Source organism: Panthera tigris, chromosome A1 (genome assembly GCF_018350195.1).
Source record: "Panthera tigris isolate Pti1 chromosome A1, P.tigris_Pti1_mat1.1, whole genome shotgun sequence".
Lineage (NCBI taxonomy): Eukaryota > Metazoa > Chordata > Mammalia > Carnivora > Felidae > Panthera > Panthera tigris.
In genome coordinates, this window is record NC_056660.1 from 235013348 (window position 1) to 235033148 (window position 19801).

Below are 19801 nucleotides of genomic sequence, written 5' to 3' on the forward strand. Positions count from 1 at the left end.
ACAGGCAGTAAAAAATATGTGTGCAAATACACAAGATTACTTAGGCCTTCTGGGAATGTGTAAGTCGCTTCTCTTAGCTGGAGATGGGGGCTGAGGAGAGATGAATCCCAAAAGGCAAATCGACCACAGACATGGTACATGCTGTTAACACATTGAAGGTGTCTGGCCATCGCCCTCGAGATAAGGTGGGGTGCTGCTGAAGGGCTCTTCAGCGGGGGAGCAACATGATGGGAACATCAGGGGTGAAACAGTAACACAGTCAAGGGAACCGGGCACGTGATAGGGCCGTATTTGAGTAGGCGTCGCAAAACGGTGTCTGACCAGCCAAAGGAACACCGAGGAGCGTCCAGATGGGAGACGGAACTTGGAGGTGCTTTTGAATGAGACTCCCAGGTGGCTACTCACGTTGGGACATTGAGAAAGACAGAGTGGCCCAGGAGGATGCTCACGCTTCTTTCCCAGCGACGGGCTAGAAAGTCACAGAGGTGGCGACCACAGTGGCAGGAACGAGGCCCGGAATGTGATAGAAGAGTGAAGTAAGCTGAGAGCATACCCGCTCACGGAAATACTGAGTTTGGGGAGGTTCTGACAAGGATTTAGAAACAGAGGGCCAGGACGCATGATGATATTTAAGTCGAGATTAAAATTATGATTCAACAGAGAATACAGGTCATAGCTAAATACATCTGAACATAGTAAAGTATTTCACTAAGAAGAAGAGAAAAAAAAGTAATATTTGCCATAGGTGTTCTCTAATAATGGTCCCCAATACCTCAACCTCCTGATATTCATAGCCTTGTATAATACCCTCCTCTCGTGACTTGCTTCTAACCAATACAAGATGGCAAGGTTGAGGGGCTGCCCTATCGTGATTAAGTAACAAAATACTCTAACAAAATACTGTTCCTGTCTTCTTGCTAGCAGACTAGCCTTCTTCACTTCTAGGCTTCCGCCATGTTGGGAGTCCAAGGTGAAAAAAAAACTAAGGGTGGCCCTCAGTCCAACAGCCATCAAGGAACTGAATTCTACCGACAGGCATTCCAACTTGGAAACAGATCCTTCCCCAGTTAAGTGTTCAGATGAGACCTCAGTTTCAGCCAACACCTGACTGCAGCCTTGTGGGAAACTGAGAGACAGGACATGGCGAGGTCGTGCCCATATTCCTGACCCACAACCTGTAAGATAAATACATGGGTGCCATTTGAGGCTGCCAAATTTTGGAACAATTTGTTCTTCATCATTAGATAACTAATGCCACATTAGTTATAATAACTAATATAATATTAGTTATAATAACTAATTAGATAACTTAACGCCACATTAGACAAAGAGTAAAGAAAATGTGTAATACAGTTCTCAAGAAAGAGCCAAGAAGTAGGAAGAGAATCAAGAGAACACACTCTTTGTGACATGACGGAAGAAGGTAGTTCGAGGAGAAAGTAACAGGTTTGATATTAGAGAAAAGCCAAGTGAGTGAGAACTGAAAATTAACCATGGAGGATCTTTAACTTAATAAGGAGGGTATTTTTACCTGCTTTCAAGTGTCACAGAAGTGATCTCAGTTAAAGGAAGAATGAGATTATGGGGAAAGAAGGACTAGAAAGACCAGGGTGTGAAAACTGAAAGGTGGGAAAATGAGTGAGAGCTGTTCTCGGGGATAATTAGGATTAAGAGGGGAATTACCTAGCAGAGGTCAAGTTGAGAATGAGCCTATTTAGTCAAGAACGTTGCTACAGAGTGCTTAGTGTAAGAGCATTGCTAGCGTGTTTGAAAACATTGATTCAAAAAAACCCCACAATTGTTGGAGCAGACAGACCATTCCAGATTGGAATGGAAGGAAAGTCATGCGGGGATCTCTGGCAAATGAATCATGGGGGGTCCTGAAGAAATGGCACCCGAGGGGTGCCGGGGTGGCTCAGTCGGTTAAGCGTCCGACTTCGGCTCAGGGCACGATCTCGCGGTCTGTGAGTTCGAGCCCCGCGTCGGGCTCTGTGCTGACAGCTCAGAGCCCGGAGCCTGCTTCGGAGTCTGTGTCTCCCTCTCTCTCTGACCCTCCCCCGTTCATGCTCTGTCTCTCTCTGTCTCAAAAATAAATAAACGTTAAAAAAAAAAAGAAAAGAAATGGCACCTGCTCCCATGGGAGGCACCCTATGCCTCAGTAGTATTTCTGGGCCTTCAGCCTGATTCCTGTAGGCCAAGCCAGTGGGGCCAGGATGGACCCGACCCACTCGATGTGGGCACACTCCTTTATAGTGTGCTTTTTTAACCCCTTGGTTGCCCTTGGAAACGGTTGTTCAGTATGTTAACATTTATGTACTTATTCTGGGGGGACCTGCCTCCCTATCTTTAGGTCGGGCTGTCCAAGTATGATTGCTGGGGAAAACAATTGTGTTTCACGAGATGAATGCGATTTAAAAATTGCTACCGTTGCCTATTAGAATTTTTAAAAATGCATGTGCTTGTAATCTATGTGTATGATAAAAACAGCCTTTTAGCTTCCAGTATTTTTCCAGCAATACTTATGAAATAACAACAACAATAAAAACTTGGAGAAAATTATAGTATGCTGGACTGGTTCTGCTTTGTATGCGACACTTCTCGGATAGAGGTATAGATTTATTTGCATCACGAACCCCCTACCTGTCTTAAAATTTGAGATAAATATCACGAGAGGATCGTGGATCTGCGTGACCCACAGGGCGTGCAGTTCTCTGACATCAAGTTGATTTTTCTAAACGCACAGCGTGATATTCTAGCACTAAATTTCAGAATGCAGCTTAAATCACAGAAGCCATAATATGTCAAATGATCCCGCACTCGCAGGGGGAAAACAGTAAGTAATGAAAAAGCTATGATTGCTTTTCTGTCCCTCCAAATGACAGTTATCACCTCAGTGGCCTGCTCCGGGCGGACCGGTCTAAACCTGACACACTAAAGGGATAACGTCATCTAACAGGGTAGTTACAAAAATCAATACAAAACCCATTTCAGAGATACTCTGTGTAAGAATCCTGGTGTAATGTTCATTTATTGAATAGGCCTGGGGAAAAAAACACAACAACTTTTTCTGATATATGCCTTACCTCTCAAGCAAAGGAATTCTGTAGGTAAGCAATAATTGTATTTTTCAATCTATTACTTAGACTTGCCATGGCTCAGGCTGAAATCTAATATATGGGTGACGGCTATGACTCAATTATGGGGCCTCCACCGAGTCCTAGGGTATTCAGAGAGTAAAGGAGCAGAACAGGACAGCTCTCTGTGCTTCTCTGGATGAATGAGTGAGTGGGAGTGGGTGCGTTTGAGCCCTTTTCATTAGAAGCTCATCTCGTCGCCTTTTTGACTGCTAAGGGATTAGAATATTTAAATCGTTCTATTTAACCAGGTCGTGCCATTTCCTTGGGTCCCTTGCCCCGGCTTGCTTATCCCATGCTAAGTCCACGATGAGAAAGGAATGCGTTTCTTTTTAATGAACAGATGGTCAATGACTCCAAGAGGCACTGGCTTGTGGGGAGTGTCCTCTTAAATGTTGGAGGCTGACAGCCAGCTGGCACCACGGTGTTCTCCCACACGCTCCTCTGAGGCCAACAACCACGACAGAGCCCTGGGACTGGCAAATCTTGGGTTCAGCCAGAGGGGTGGTTATTATTAAAAAATAACCATAATAAAAAAGCTAAGGAAGGCACGTAGCGAGGTCGCCCGACACAGCAATGTGCAAGGAAACATTCCGACAGCTGGTAAAAAGATTTTAGCTCAAATTAGTGTTACTCCTGGGAAAGGCTTAATGAAACCCGTTCCATCAACCTACACACCAGAAGTCCAATCATCTTAACCTTCACACTTGATGACATCACACTGTTTCATTACCTGGACATTCTGATTCTAAATGAAGAGCCGTCATGACATTCTTCAAAGCACAGAATATTAATGCCAGCATTGAATGGGCAGAGCAATTCATTTTCAGATTCTTAATGCTAATTTCATAGGGCTAATATTCACTTGACAATACTGCTTATGAAACCTAGTAATCTCTTGGATTTTAATTATTCTCTACCCCTCCATAATTTTCCGAACAAGTATTTATGAAATGACCCACTAAGTCTTATTGGTACAGCTCATGCTTGCCTGTTCAACAAGTTCTAAAATTTGGGAGATATTTTGGCTGCCGTCCAAACACTCACATGCTCACTCAGACCAGAGGTCACATTCAAACGTCTCGTGTTACCCTAATCAATCATAATCAGGGTATGTAGTCTGCACACTAACAATACACAGCTTCAAATATTTGGGTTTGCACTGAATGCCATAAGGTGAAAGCCTAATCTTAGTCTTGTGTAGAAGCCAATTTTGTATTATTACCTAATTTGAAGTATTAAGAAAATTAGCTTTTAAGCTTCAGAGGGTTTTCCTCATTTGCTGAGGGTTGAGTTCTGATACCGTTATTCTTTTAGCGTCTATACTTGAGGGTACAAGTGCACAGATTCTGTCCCTGGATTACTCATGACTTCAACAGGCACTGGGTGTCTTGGGCAAAGCACCTGGTCCTCTGAGCTTCAGGTTTCTGTTGTTGTTGTTGTTGTTGTTCCCTTTTGTAAAGTGGGAGTCGAAACAGCATTGAACTCACAGAGCTGGCACGGGTCTTGAATGAGTCCGCGTATGTCACGGGTTAAGATCGGTATCACTAGCAGTTTCCTGTTTCAGGTATTTCACTTAGGTCTTTAATCCATTTTCGGCTGATTTCTGTATATGGTGTCAGGGAACGTTCCGACTGCATTCTTAGGCATGTGCATGTCCGGATTTCCCAACACCAGTTATGAAACAGACTATCCTTCCCCCATTGTTTGTTCTTGGCACCCTTGGGGGAGATCAGTTGACTCTAAATTAATGGATTTGTTTCTGGGCTCTATTCTGTTCCATTTTTCTGTATGTCTGCTTTTATGTTACTACCATGCCACATTACCTTATGAAATCAGGAAATGTGATGCCTTTAGCTTTGTTCTTTTCACTCAAGACTGCTTAGCTATTCGGGGACTTTTGTGGCTCCATAGCAATCTTCGGATTTGTTTTTAAATTTCTGTAGAAAAATGCTACTGGAATTTTGAGAGGGATCGCAGTTAATCTATAGATTATTTGGGGAGTAGTATGGACATTTAAGCAATATTATATCTTCTATTTCATGAGCACTGGATGTGTTTCCATTTACCTATGTGCCTTTTAAGTTTTCTTGACATTTTATAATTTTTAGTGTACAAGTCTTTGAGTTCTATGGTGAAGTTTCTTTCTAATTATTTTATTCTTTTTGTTGCTATCTGAATAAAATTAAGAAAAATGTTAAAGCTTCTGCATAGCCAGATATATATATATATATATATATATATATATATATGTGTGTGTGTGTGTGTGTGTGTAATAAGACGTTAGTATCCAAAACACATAAGGAACTCAGCAATTCAATAGCAAAAACATCAAAACAAATAACCTGATTAAAAACTGTGCCAAGAACTCTAATAGGCATTTCTCAAAGAAAGATATACAAATGACCAACATGTGGGGCGCCTGAGTGGCTCAGTCGGTTAAGTATCTGACTCTTGATTTCAGCTCAGATATGATCTCATGGTTTGTGACTTAGAGCCCCGTGTTAGGCACTGCGCTGACGGTGTGGACCCTGCTTGGCACTCCCTCTCTCCCCCCTTTTTCTCTTCTCTATCTCTCTCTCAAAATAAATACATAAATTTAGAAAACGGCCAACAGATATAGGAGAAGATGTACAACATCACTCACCTTTAGAGAAATACAACCCAAAACCATGATGTGGTATCACCTCACCCCTGTTACATTGGTCATTACCAAAAGGACAAAAGATAACAAGTGTTGGTAAGGATGTGGAGAAGAGGCAACCCTTGTGCACCACTGGGGGGAGTGTAACCTAGAGCAGCCATGATGGAAAACAGTGTGGGGATTCCTCAAAAATTAAAAAAAAAAAAGAAATAGATCCACCGCATGATACAACAATGCCACCTCCGGGTCTGTATCTAAAGGAAGTGAAATCAGTATCTTAAAGAGATCTCTCCAATTCCATGTTCATTGCAGTATTATTTACAGTAGCCAAAATGTGGAAACAACCTCGGCGTCCAGGCATGGATAAATAAATAAGGAAAATGTGGTAAATAATGGAATATGGTTCAGTCTTAAAAAAAGGAAATTGTGCTATTTGCGACAACACAAATAAATCTATAGGGCATTGTGCTGAGTGGATTAATCCAGACACAGAAAGTCAACTACTGCATGACCCCGCCAATAGGTGGGGAAGCTAAAATAGTTGAACTCGTGGAACCAGCAAGGAGAAAGGTGTTTGCCCAGGTGGAGAGTGGGAGGAAAGCTGGGGGAATTAGGGAGATGTCAGTCACAGGGTACAAAGTTTCAGTTGTAAGATGAGTAAGTTCTGGGAACCTAGCGTATAGTGTGGTGACTACAGTTAATAATAATGTATTGTACATTTGAAATCGGCTGAGACAGTAGTTCGTGAGTACTCTCACCACATAGACACACACAAAAGGTATCTATGTGAGATACCATACGTGTTAATTAGCTGGATCGTGGTGATCATTTCATAATGTATATCAAAATAGCCTGTTGTACACCTTCAGTGTACCTATACTCATATACATTATTTTCTTTGGGTTATATGTCAATAAAGCAATCATTAAATAAAATTTTAAAAAATCATTATCTCCAGCAGCATAAGGCATGGATTGCTATCTCCGAGAAGGCATTATCTATTTTTACCTTAAAATTCCAGTTACCTCAACTTCATCCTATGGATCCCTCTCTTGGTATCTGTGAGGGACTGAGGGGCTGGGTCCCTAACATTCAAGGCCCCATCAAGGGGACAAGTTTAGCAAGTCTTAAGGTGGGTGACAGGAAAAGCAGGGTGGGTGTCTTGCTCAGGGACCACACCGGCTCTTCCCACAGGCTGCCTCAGCCACCGCTGTAGCTCGTGGCGCAATTACCCATGCCCTCCATTTTGCTTGCTTTGGCCTCCAGGGGACGGGTAATAAAACCTTTACAAACTTGCCACAGAGCAACTGTTCCTGTATGCCTAGGCTCTTGCTCTGCTCATACTGTCTTGATGACAATTGAGTCTACACTACGTGAGTGAAGAACTTTTTCCAAGTGCGATGAAGCAAATCAGAGAGAATGGTTGGGTCAAGATCTCTAAAACAGAGAATGTGACATAACCTTCTTATATTTACGATCTTCTAATTGCTTGTCTATTCTACCTTTAAAGCTACATGAAATAGGTTCTGGGGTCATTTGGTTTTACAATCCAGAATTATCTTTGGAAATGAAAGTCTACAAAAGCCATCCGGGTTGCCTTTCCAAGTTCATCACATCATACGCGTTGAGTAATCAAACCAAATGAACGTTTTATGACACGTTGCAAACCCTTCTGTATTAGAAGCATGTGGATAACGTATGACAATGTTGTCAATTTATTTGAAAACCCAAATGGCATTGTCTCTGGAGTATAGTCATAACTGTGAAAAAAAAAGACACGTACTACCTTACTACAGTTAATTTACGTGGTTACTGTTACCGCCTTCTAGTAGGGAAAAAGGGGAAATCTAAATCTCCTGGAAGAAGATAAAGGAAAGCAAGTTCCGGGTCACCTGGGTGGCTCAGTGGGTTAAGTGCCCAACTCTTTGTTTCGGTCCAGGTCATGATCTCACACTCCATGGGTTCAAGCCCTGAGTAAGACTCTTTGCTGACACCTCAGAGCCTCCCTGGGATTCTCTCTCTCCCTCTCTCTGCCCCTCCCTGGCCTGCTCTCTCTCTCTGTCTCTCTCTCTCTCTCTTCCTCTCAAAAAATAAGTAAGTAAACATAAAAAAAAGAAAAACAAATCCTTTCTAAGGTAATATATTCACATCAAAGAACTTAAGTAAGGAATCTGCTCAGTTTTCACGTTAGCAGTTAAAACAGCCAGTTCACCCATTAGTGTCATTGACGATTAGATCAGCTTGTTAGCGGCCCGGCATATCTTGCCACAGGGTTTGGTTCTGCGAGAACACAGTGGACAAATACAGAGATCATCTTCCAAATAATGGTTTATACTATTACTTACCTAACAATTCAAGTGTGACATGTTTTGGTTTGAGACTATTTAAAGAGATAAATACTCACACCATAACTACAGTAAAGGATGCTTACGGGACATGTGCAACGGAACGTAACGTTTAAAATACATCTGTCCCAGCAGTATTAAAAGGGTGAGGTCCTCGATGGCTGTGTAAGCTCATAATATTCAGGTACTTATTGTCCAGGTGCTTCTGTGAGGCTGAGTCCCTCCTGCCCACTGCCTTCATACCTGGAGTGAATTCTGTTTTTCCTAGGTTAAGCACGATTGTTTTACGCACCACGTAGTTACTGGCTTTGAAGCAAGGGAGATTAGGTCTATTTCAAAGGCCCCAGCTCTGTTAGCTAAGATACTCCCCACAGGCACTCAGCCAATTGCCGTGTCCGCAGAGCATAAGAGTCACTTGACAATACTTGAGCTTTGGAGAATTCTCAGCAGGAGGCTGCCAAGACCCCCGCCTGTAGGAGCCCTTAGCTAAGTAGGCCTGCCATTTTAACCACCCTGTCCCACCTCCGACCCCTGGAGATTGCATGAAAGTAAGGAAAATGCACTCTTAATCCCAACTTGATGCTAACTGAGAGCTTTATGGGTAAAAAAACTTGAACAAGAATGCCTTCTGGCTCAGGGCACACACCCAGTGTGTGCAAAACAGAAGGGTTTGCAACGTGTCATAAAACGTTCATTTGGTTTGATTACTCAACGCGTATGATGTGATGAACTTGGAAAGGCAACCCGGATGGCTTTTGTAGACTTTCATTTCCAAAGATAATTCTGGATTGTAAAACCAAATGACCCCAGAACCTATTTCGTGTAGCTTTAAAGGTAAAATAGACGAGCAATTAGAAGATTATAAATACAAGAAGGTTATGTCACATTCTCCTTTATAAAGATCTTGACCCAACCCAAAAGGCTGTTGTCTTAAAGATTTGGCCTGTCTTTCTCTAGCTCAGAATGGTCAACAAAGAGAAAGGCTTTTCTTCCTTAATATGTGCACGACCCCCCTGTTCCAAGGTCTTTATTCTGGAACTTACATGATCAAGGAAGAGGCAAAACACTTGCTGAGCATTCCATTTCTTGCTGTGAACAGTGTGTTATACTTAGAAGTTCAAACCCCAACTGGGATCCTCTCCTTACAGCTCACTCTGGTTTTATTCCACCGTCAGATAACGCAGGCTTTGGGGGAAACGGTGCCTGGTGCCTCCTCCCCTCAGGAAATGGTACCACCGACCACTCGACTGCCCAAGGTGGTAGTTTGGGGATCATCTCTCATTCTACTCTTGACGTCCTCTTCCTCTCCTCCATCATCGCATCCTGTTAGCCCACGGACACAGTATGTGACTGACTACGTATTTATCCAACGAAACAGTTGGTTCCAGGGACCTTCGATAGTGAAGCTAGATCAAAAGATTAAAGTTTAAGACCAAGCCCTTTCCCTAAAGGAAGACGAGAACTCGGGCCGTACAGATTTGAAGGAAGAGGTCACGGTCAAGAAAAATCAGGACTGGAAACCGGGTGACTGGTCACACTTGGGGCATAGAAATAGTCATGTCTGTAGGTGGTTTTACATTCCAGAAACCTATTAAGCAGACTGTAGCAATGCCTGCCAGTTACACTCAGGACTTTCGTAAATTCTCATCTCTCCTAATCCCTTATAGGTGGTGCTGCGAGGAATTAAGGGAGATTCTCGGAGAAAGGGCGTCCTTCCAGATTCCCTCTTCTCCTTGTCATGAGGAGGCAGGCAGAAATCGAGAGTTGCTGGTACGGACAAGCGGCTACAAGGGTCAGGGAGTGCACATTTTGTGCAGAATGGCCAAACGCATGGTTCAGGAGCGGAGCTGAGATAGAGCCTGCAAACACACGCGCACGCACACACACACGCGCACACATGCACACACGCACATATGCATGCGCAAAGAGTCAGGGAATGCATGCCCTGTGCAGCGTGGCCGGGGGATTTGGTATTACCAATGTTTTAGGAGCAATCAGTCAGTACTTGTATTTGACAGCTGTCAGTAAAATCTAGCACGTGCTAAGCGGCTGAAGGATATACTTTTCTACTCTTGGTGAAGATAAGATCACTTCTTCCTGCCGCCCTTGAATTTTCAATTATCATGCCCCTTCCTTCTAGTCAACAAGAGAAAGGAGACACTTGTGGCACGAGAGCAACCTCACCAAAACACCTTCTGGAGCAGTGTTGTTGATGACTGATTGTTCTCGTAACTTTCTGTAATTTTCACCTTGACCATTTGGGTTTTCATACTTCTAATCCTTGGAAATCGTTCATAAATATTCACAAATTGTTCATATAGATGGGCGGTGGACTTTGGGTCTTACCATCCGAGCATGGGGTCTGATCCCCCCCGGATGACCGGTGGTTGGCACCGGACAGGGCTGTGCCCCGTGGAGTCAGCAGGGTTGTGTGGGGTGATCAGAACCCATATGGAGCACAGTGGCACCCTCCACGGTGAGGGCTGTGTGTATCCCAGTCGAACCCGGCCACGTGCACCCACCACGTTCCTCCTTTGCAAAATTAGGGCGCGCTCCAGTAATCACATTGAAAGCATTTTGATTTTCTCTGTTATTTATTTCCCTGAGAGTAAGTCTCAGATTGTCACTTAGTATTATTTCATTGTGACTTATAGTGAGTCAAGGTAACAAAATGAAAAGTCTCTAGAATACTATTTGTTAGAGGTTTTATTTATTTGTGAAGTTTTAATCAATGATTCTATTTGTTACTCTGAAGAGAAAATAAGTAACCTTCTGTGGTCTCTAAAACCAAAGATTACAAGAAGAAGATATGTCATTCTCACAGGTTTATGGTTTGTTTTTTTTTTTTTCAGAAAAGATTGTTAAGTACAGGGAGTTGATTTCCATTCACAAGGAGACACCCATATTGGAAAATGCATGCATGTATTTTAAAGTTTGTTTTTGGGCGCCTGGGTGGCTCAGTCGGTTAGACGTCTGACTTCAGCTCAGGTCATGATCTCGCAGTCTGTGAGTTCGAGCCCCGCGTCGGGCTCTGTGCTGACAGCTCAGAGCCTGGAGCCTGCTTCGGAGTCTGTGTCCCTGTCTCTCTCTGCCCCTCCTCTGCTCATGCTCTGTCTCTCTCTGTCTCAAAAATGAATAAAAACATTAAAATTTTTTTTAAAAAAATTGTTTTTGCTTGAGAATTGATATTGTGTGTGTGTGTATGAAGTAAAATAACTTCTCAATTATGAATTTATAGAGCAGACTTATTACCCACGTCAGAATCACACAACAATAGACTTTTCAGGACATCATTGGGTTTGGAACCAAGTGATTTGACCTGTATCTCAATCCATGGAACAAGGATCCAAACACTGACATCTGCTAGAGGGGAGACCTATCGTGAAAACGATTCGTTATATTTTCTAAATAGGAAGTGATATATGCAAAAATGTGAATAAAACAGACGATGAAAACATGACTCCCTTTGATTCTTGTGGTACTATTCCAAAAAACACACACGTACATGCACACACACACACACACACACACACACACACGCACACGGAAGAAAGGAGACCAATACAGGGCCAAAAATGTCATTTGTTAGCGTAAGAGTTTGTTAAGACAATGAGATCTCCATATTCTACCCAGATCCCTCTGGGAGTCCTCAGTCCACAGAATGATCCTAATTGAATTTTCCCTGCCTAAATGGAGTTGCCCTGATGTGAACTCGCTTTGAACATGATGACAGGATAGGACGTCTCAGAGCATCCGTTCCCTGAGACCTGGGGCCCTCCTTCTATTACCTCCATTATCTAAACAAATAACCTTGGACAAATCAATTTACATTAATCCAACCTTGTGGTATACAACTCCCTACTCTCCTTCAAAATGTCTCAATCAAGATTCAAATGAATTTGCTTCAATATTTAACTACGAAAGAACTTAATCTCCTTACTTAAAACTCAAGTCCATTGAACATTATCTTCTTTTCAAATTAAAAAAAAAAAAGAGTTAGAAACCTAAATGGAAAAGAATAGAGATCATATGGAATTATAGCTTCCTTATATTATGAACAATAGAATTCAGAAAGTCCTCAAGACTTGAAAAAAATAAACCAAAGGAGTAGGATTAGAGTCTAAATTTGTCACAGACATTCTTTCTCTTGCTAATGAAAGTAGCTCTTTGGTTGACAGGAAGCTTTCCTGCATTTCTGGATGCTCCAAGCCAAGAGGACTGAGCATTTGCAGTGGTTCATGAGGATTTCTGGACATGAGGTAGATTAGATTGTTCAGAAACAGTCACTCTTTGTCCCCCTGCCAACCGTCACTCTCCGTGTATATTGGGCTTTGCCATGGGCGTTCGTGTTGGTTTAAACCAAAGCATTGATATGGTGGACAGAGGATGTTTCTTTCTCCATGATTTGGTGCCCAGCCAAGTAACTTGCTTGGGTTAATTGGAGGTTATGAAAAGTCATGCAAGAAAATGCCATTGTGATAAGAAGAGTGTCCTTGGATATTTATCACCCTTTCAGCCTGTCGCCAGGATGGACACACTTGGACCAGACTTCAGCCAAACGTACAGGGACATGCCAGGCCCTACTGGCTCATGGAAGATCCAGCGAGTGGAGTTCAGCCTGTGTCAGTGACGCCAGAACCCATGAGGCACAAACAATCATTATTGTTTAGGCCAACGAGTTTGGGGGAGCGCAGGGTGGTTACAGAGAAACAGCACTTAGAACGGCACTATGTACCCAGGGTCAGCCCCATTAGCTGGATGGTGCCACGTCTCACCTGTGTATTCTGCCAGGTCCACACCCTCCTTAGGGTATTCCCATAGTTGTCGTGGATGGCGATTAATATGGGGGCAGTGGGGCGGTCGTGGGGACCGAAGGATTCAGAATGACACGTCTTGAACAAACAATGCAACTTCCAGAAAAAAAAAAAAAGGTGGGGGGCGGATATTTGAACCCATTTAGGACACCAAAGTTGGAATTAAGCACTTTTTTGTTAGGTGTTGGCTGAAGTAATAAAGGTCATATAGTCCCTAGGCAGATAAGACTTGCCATTCTCGCCAGGGAACTCAGGGGACACGCTTCAATTTTCTTCTCGAATTTGAGGCTTGAGGCTTATGTGTATGTGTGTGTTCCTGCCACTGTCTATTAAAGAAATCATTTTCAACTTACGCTTTGTTCAGTAGTATGTTAAGTACCTTACCAGTAAGAAGGAAAGTCACTGAGAATGTGGAATTCTGTTTTCCGAGTTTATGTGTAGGTGGTGCATATATTCTATTATCTGCCCCCTCGACGGTTACCTTGCATGTTTTATTATCGACTACACCACCGAATGTCACCTGCAATTGAACGTAACTCCCAAAGAATACGGTTAACACTGGTAACTTACGAAGAGTTTGGAAAGTCCTCTGCCATTTTTGTCGCGCATCGATTCCCAGGATGCAAATGCTGGAGGAGAGAGACAACGCCCACGTCTGGGTTCTGTAGCAGAAAAGGAAGAAAAGCCTGCTTTCCTAACAACGTTGTCCCATGATTTATAACGACTTCATGCTCTTATCTTTATAACGAATTTCCAAAACTATTTAAAACAAGAAGCTGGCTACTGCCTGGAATAATACCGAGGCCAAGGTGTGTGGCTCAGGAGACATTGGGTGTGACCCCCCCACCTCAGTGCTACCTGCCTGGTGGGGCGGGGGAGAGGGGCGCTGGGCCAGGCAGCTCAGTGTCACCTGAGTGATCACATGCACATGTGCTGTGGCCGGGCTCAAGCTGGATCACACAGAGCAGTCACGGAAGGGAGGCACATTAGCCTCCCAGGAGACAGACTTTTCCCTCCAGGCTCAGAGGCCAGGCAGGACCTCGAACAATGCATACAAGGAGGGACAGGTGCAGAGACTTTCTCCAGTTGGTTGAATGAAACGAGAAAGAGAACAGACTGGCAGAGCTGTGGCCATCAGGCTGGGATTGATCTAGAAGCAGCCAAGGACTCAGAGCCAGGTTGGGAGGCGACCCATAATCTGACACGGGGGCTGCCTCGATCCTGGACAGACAAGCATTTTTGGGGCGGACAAATGGCCAGCGGAAGGCCTAAGGCAGACCCTGTATCACCCAGACGGCGCGTGCGGGGCCGGCTGGTAAAGTTTTTAACAACAGTGCGGGCAAAAAAAAAATGAGCCTCTGTTTCCCAGTCTATTTTTAGTTGGATATGGTGAACAAATTCTGATAACAGGGCTATCAAACCCACAGCTAAAGCCGGGCCCACCACCTCTGTTTCAAATGGAAATTTACTGCTATCAGTAGCCAGAGGATTAACTCCTTTGGTGAAATCACACAAGACCAACTACTTATCTTAGAGGGGAAGAACTTTTCTCAGGCCTTCAAAATAAAGACAAATTCACTTGACTCAAATTCTCCTGCGTATCGATATGTCCTCGGAGAGTACACGTTCCTTCCTTTGGAGACCCTCACAACACTTCACGGGAATGTGAGCTTCTCAATAAACCTTCTAAGTAGGCAAATTAGATCAGCTCTGAGGCCCGGCAGGCTTTGCACATGTGTGATCACTCTATCCTCCCAGGATCTCTGTCCCAGCAGAAGAGGGACACAGATACGACAGGGAAGCTCTGTTTTCCCTCTTTGCCAGAGATGGATGGGATCTGAGGAGAGGAGATGCTGAGTTCCTGCCCTTTGCACATGAGTCACGGGGGAGGGCAGAATTAGAAGAGAGATTTCTGACCGGAAGTGAGCCAAAGAGACTGGCTGCCATTGACAGCATTTCGATTTAAGTTAATTTGTAAAAAACGCTGTGACAGAGGCGAGCTCCATACTGGGTAATGTTTTAACAGCAGGAATGTAAACCAAATCTGCTTTATTCTCCAACGGTATTTGTTACATGCTTGAGTTTATTGTGTTTCAGCCGCGGGTTCCGGATTAACCGCGCTCCTCTGTAATAGAGCAGCAAAAACCAACCCACCGTCCATCGTTTCTAGAAAGTTTTACCTATCGACGACAGTAAAAAAAAAAAAAATGTGGAAAGGGGAAAACATCTATGCTTTGGATCCAAGAGTAATCCTAATCTCCCCCATTTTCTTGTTTGCTTGTTAGATGATGAAAATCTACATTTTATGGGGGGGTCATCTGACATCTACTTCTTAGACTCTTTCTTCAACTTAAGAGGAAAGCTTTGTTTTCCTTTTGTGAGTGTTTTCTCCATTTTATTTCACAGGTAACATTTTCCCACTCGCAAATGTTTACGGTTTACGGTGTCTCCTTTTTCTTTTTTTTTCCTTACGGAGCAAGTTCCCACAGATCCATCCTTGCACTTCGGTCTGTCCCCTACAGCCTGGGGGTGCTCTGGGGACCCCATGCCACCAGGGAGCCCCTGCTGCTGCCAGATGTGGCCGTGGGGGGGGGGCGGTGAGGCTAAGGACTGCAGGCAACAGCACATTACCCCCCTGGGCTAGACACCGGAAGTCTGGAATCAAGGTGTTACAGGGTGGGTTCCTTCCTTGAACTTGAGGCAGAAAACGCCCCATTCCTCTCCCAGCTTCTGACTCGCCCACAACCCTCGGCCTTCCGTGACTTGGGGCTGCATCCCCTCCGATTTCTGGGTCCCTCACACACACAGTTCCTCCTCTGGGTCTGTTGTCTTCAGTCCTTGTGAGAAGGACACAGTCTTCAGATGTCACGTCCCCCACCCCCCAATCCATTATGACCTCATCTTAACTTGATTGCCTCTGTGAAGACCGTATTTCCAAATAAGATCCTGTTCACAGGGACCCGAAGCTAGGACTTGAACACGGCCTTTTCTGAGGAGCCCTTCAACCCACGACAAAGGAATGGAGGGAGATTCAGCTGACGGCTCCACAGAATCAAGGGGGTCTAAGACCAAAGGAAACAAGCATCACCTATGACTGAGCGACGTGTTTTTACGGCAGCCCCAAGAGGCACAGCCGGCTCTTAGGCGAGCAGGAGAGAGGCTCAGGGAGGGAAGTCACAGTGAGGGTGGCCTCAGAGGAGCTGTAAATACCGTCGTTTGCAAAAGCTAAGTCTGTCCCCACTCATCGGCCCATGAAGTTTGGGGAAGTAACGTAATCTGTAAGGAAATATTGCTCCAGGAAATGCAAGTTAAAGGTGCAGTCCTCTGGCCGTCACTCTTATTGGAGTTTGGTTTTAATAAATTGCCAGGCATTCTTTTCCAATAGGTATTCCAAAACAGAGCAGATTATTCTTTATTTTTGCAATCAATCGTTTTCTTTGGATGCCACCAAAACGTACGTTTTGAAACTGATGTTCAGCCTTCATTATGCAAAGTTCATCTGTAACGTTTACCCTGTAATGGGGTTCCATCGGGTTGGCCCTGGACAGCCCTTCAGAATAATGGAGAACATGGGTTACCGCACTTTCAGCAAATGGTTGACAACCTGTATCTTGTTCTGGAGCAGAAGCTGGGGGATGCACAGAGTCAAGGTGCATTGTGGTCTTTTCCTCACATTTCTGGACTCTCATCATAATCGCCGGGTGGCAATCTGACAATGGTGATCTTGGCGATTCATGCCAATGTCTTACGTTTCCTCTCTGCCCTACTTTTAACTGTGTTGTACTGTTTTTTTTTATTATTATTATTGGTTTAACTGCAAAATTGAAAACACAAATATGTCTCCCACCCATTGTAATAATTTTGCACACAAACATATTTTGCTGTGTAATTCTTGTATGACCCGCCAGCTACTGGTGCGGTAATCTCTTTCCACGTTATCTGCTATTTTGAAGGCAATAATAGTTTCATATCATAGCTGTTTTCACAACTTTTTTCCGTGAAGTATTTACTAAAGGTGTATTTCCACTTTCCCTTTTCTGCCCATCCAACGGAACAGACTTTTTCCTTTCTTTCTTTCTTTCTTTCTTTCTTTCTTTCTTTCTTTCTTCTTTCTTTCTCCTTCTTTCTTTCCTTCTTTCTTTCTTCTTTCTTTCTTTTGTATATTTCTCACAGAGTTTGAGTTCTGTTTGTTGGCCAGGAGCTCAACTATCAGAGCTCAACAATCAGAAAATCAGACAGGGTGTGATTTTTAATGACAAATAATGTGAAGGGTGTTCCCGATTTTCCTTCCAGGTTTTTGCTGAATACATCACCTTTACATGAACTCACTTCATTAATCTTATGAGGAAAATGTAGCTACTTCATATGTGGGATTGAGGAAAAAATTATCAGAGTCCATTAGCAAGCTAGGGCGCTCACCTCTCAAAGGACGGAAGAGTGCAGGAGGCCCGGGTCAAAGAGCTGTGTTTTTCTGTAAACAAGTTCTGAGAAGTTTGCCCAATTTCCCTGTACTATGAAATGGGACCCCCAACGAGTAACCCAGCACCCCCCCACCCCCACCCCGGTGGCTGTAAGTGGTGTCCAAGAAGAGACAGAAGAAGCTAACTTTGCTGGTAAACAAATGCGTGATCGCTGGTCAAACACGGACGTTCATCTTTGGGTGGTAAAGCAGAAAGACACCAGTTTTGAGAAGTTAGATTAAAAATTACGTTTCTATATCTGCGAACATTTGCTTATTCCCTGGGAGCATGGGGGAAAGGTCTCATCATCTCCTGTGTTTGTTAGCAGCACACAGTGACGCTTGGGATTGGTTCAAAGTCAAGCTCGACCCTGTTCCCTGGAGGGGACGACACCCTCTACCCTCCAGCACGTGCCCCAGTCAGTGCAAACGTCCTCTTTAACTGATGCAAAACCCGACCCAAGATTACCAGGAAAAGGTTTTGTTCTCCTACCTCCGGAGATTGGCAAGCACATTTGGTACGTTTCTGACCGCATCGTAGTCATACCAGTAAAGAGAGCAGCTAAGAATTTAAAACCCAAAGCTTTGAACCTCCACAGAGATGATACAAGAGGTGAGTGGGAAAGAAGGCCGTGTCATATTCCCATTTGAAAGAAGCAGACTCTGCTCGTGATCTTATCTGACAAGATCGTGCAGCTGTTAAGTAAATTTTAAGAACGTCTACTTAGGGCTCCTTGTATTAATCAAGGAAAATATGTTCACGTCGGGTAAAAATACGATTGCTGCCAAAATGGACAACAACATCTGGGGAAAGCTTTAGTTCTCTCCTGAAGGCACATGGCTTCAATATTAGCAGGCAGATGAAGCCTGGAAGAATCAAAGGGAGTGGAAGAATTAAATGCAGTCTCACTGGATGCCTTTTCTTGAACATATTTAGACGCAACACAAGATCTGGGTGAGAGAGAAACCACAGCTTGTTTATTTTGCAATCCGCAGTGCCCCCCCCCCCCCGCCTGTCCCACCTTGACACTTCGGTGGGACTCATCTGCGAGGGTTTCACGGATGAGGTTGCAGGTGCCTACGTTTTGGGGAGGCTGTGGGGGAGGGACCCCCAGCCTCCCTCTGCTCTTTTCTTCGACACATATCCCATGCGCTGTGTGGTTGCCCATCTGTCCAGCTGCTAGACATCAGGTGACGAAGGCGGATGTCCAAGCCACCAAGCAAAACACAGGATCCCCTGCCCGCGTGGAGCTCGCCTTCTAGAGCACAGGCATGTAGGGCAAGCACAGTACATGAGTAAAAGACATGTCATCTCTCAGGGCTGAGTCACGAGAAAACTTCAGCAGAGGTGAGGCTGGGGAGAGCTGAGAAGAGAGAGTGATAGTACATCGGCCGCAAGGGACAATCCGAGATGACAAGGTGCCATCGGAGCGAGACTCCAAAGGCCCGGCCTGGGGCGCACCCGTGGGCCAAGCGGTGCCAGGAGGCGGCGTGTCTGCCCTCGGCGTGGCCAGATCCGAGGACCAGAAGGGTGGCAGGGCCCCAAGGGAGGAGGGCAGGGCAGACAGGCGCTGGAGAGGGAGCCTGGGGGTGCCAGGGCCCTCCAAAGGGGGGCGGGCGGAGGACAGAGGCCCCTCGGGGCTCCAGCTGAGAGACAGGAGCTCGGCAAGAAGCCAGAGGGCAGAGGAGCACTGATGTGACTCTGGGGCACTGAGCAGGGCAGTGAGGGGTGGGCAGCAGATTTGAGTGAGCAAAAAAGGACACATCCTGAAGGTCCTTTCTGATGTCAGCCCTCTACCCTCATTCTACACCAGCTGCAACTGGGTCCCTTCATTGGCTGGACACCTGCCTACGGGCCTTTGCACTGGCCATTCCTGGGCCGTCTTTTCTTCCTCTTCTTCTTCTTCTTCTTCTTCTTCTTCTTCTTCATTTATTTTGGCAAAGGGAGAGATTTCAGGAGGGGGAGGGGCATAGAGAGAAGGAGAGAGAGAAATCCAAGCAGCCTCCATGCTGTCAGCACAGAGCCTGACACAGGGCTTGAACCCTGAGGTCACGAGCTGAGCTGAAGTCAGATGCTCAACTGACTGAGCCGCCCAGGAGCCCCTCCTGGGTGTTAACATGCTTCCTCCTGGTGTCTTCAGGGCCTCGTGGCTGCCCGGCTGTCAGATTCCCAATGAGGACACCTCAGCCACTGTTTTCAAGGTGCAAATTACCCTCCTCTCTCTTATTCCCAAATGTCCTCGATATGTTCTACCTTTGGTGTTTTCCAAAGCTCTCATCATCCCTTGAAATATCACCCCAAAGTATACTTATGTTGATGGCTTCTCATCGCCCCCCCCCCACCCCATGGCAGGACTTTTCTCCAGGGTTGGGTCCCAGTGCCTGGAGCAGGGCCCATTAGGGGA